Genomic DNA, 1,744 nt, shown 5'->3' on the forward strand with positions numbered 1-1,744 from the left:
TCTTTATCTTTTTGATACCTATTAAGCCAACAACCTTTCACCAAAGAGTAGAAAAAGTGTTCGTTGTGAAATTTGGCAACCAAAAAACCACTCATAAAAGTTTTTGTTGTTCTACCATCAACCGGAAATGTAATCACTGACATTAAATGGTCCGACATATTTATATAAGAGATTGAAACTCAAATTAAATAAAGTAAAATCTCGTTTTTTAAATTCAAGTTGGACTTTAACAATACAATAACATTTCTGAATAAAATGTTTTACAAAAATGAATTCAATAATAAAATTAAATTGTCTGTAATATTTACGTTTATGGTTCAATTTAAATTTGGTGTGGAAAACTGCTTTTGTGTATTTTATTTGAAATGTGTTATTTTCTTAATGTTTATGTTGTAATTTGCTTAAACGTTAACATCTTCAAAACAACACTTTTAACTAACTACTTTATATTATTAATTATATGATTATATTTTTAGATTATGTACTTATATTATTTGATTTTGTTCAAACACATTGTAACATCATTTTGTATTTATTTAGATTCGGTTTTTTGTTTTAATATTCAACTAATACTTTCTTTTCAATACAATCTTAATCAAATATGACCACTAGAAAAACACAAATGTGTATCACTTTTTAGTATCTTTATTTAATTATCGTGCCGTGTTTTATTAACCATTTTTATGTCAATGACAAACGTTAATAATAATTATATTATTTGAGTATTTGTGTATTTATATTTGCAATACTATACATCAGCAAAATTGATTTTTTGAAAGAAAACATATTGATACACACGTTGGAAGTTTCATTATTGTTTTTTTATATATATTCGGTCTTTTCTTTGAATAACAAAATTTACTCAACGCTTGATGTGCTGTTCATAATAAAAATAGGACAATGTATGTAGAATGTGTATTCTATGATGATTCGTGTTTGCGTACTTTTGGTGTGCAGTTGATACATATGTGAACTCTGCACAGTCTGGTGCAATTATAATTTCATAATGTAAAAAACAATTTGCGATATAAATCTAAACTCACCAAAAACATTAATCTTTGTAGTAATGTTTGTAAATAATATCGACATATTAGACATTGTTCTTGAAGTAAACATTACCAATATTATGATATTTTATAAATTGTTTGAAAAACTTACTTATTAAAATGAAAGAATAATGGTTAGTGTAAAATATGAACGATGTATTGTGTCAAGACCATCAAAAAAAAGACAAATCAAAAAAGAATAATGCTTAATATACAAGTGTAAAAATTATTACTTTGATGTATTAGATTGGTTTATTTAATATTGGTTTGGCGCAATTTCACATTAGAACGAACAATGAGCCAATTTATTATCATATCAATAAAATTACTGTCATTTTTTTTTAATTTTTTTAAGTTTTATATTTTTCGTTTTTATATGAAAATATAAAACATACGTGAATAAATATTTTTATGTTATATTATTATTAATAATAATTATAACTTTTTGTTGATGTTGATTGTTTTTTGAGAAATATAAAAATTAAACTGTAATTAATTTTATATACTTTTTTGTAAAATGATAATTATAATATAATTAATATAATTACTCGTACTTGAAAAAAAGATGTTTATCATTTATAAAATATAATTATTATATGCTTCAATTAATTAATGATTTTATTTAAGTTTGGAAGTTAAAATTTAAAATATAAAATTATTATCATAAGTAGGTGAAAATAGTTATCAAATTATAACCC

This window comes from Entamoeba invadens, assembly GCF_000330505.1.
Source record: "Entamoeba invadens IP1 unplaced genomic scaffold scaff_1105074726215, whole genome shotgun sequence".
Taxonomy (NCBI): domain Eukaryota; phylum Evosea; order Mastigamoebida; family Endamoebidae; genus Entamoeba; species Entamoeba invadens.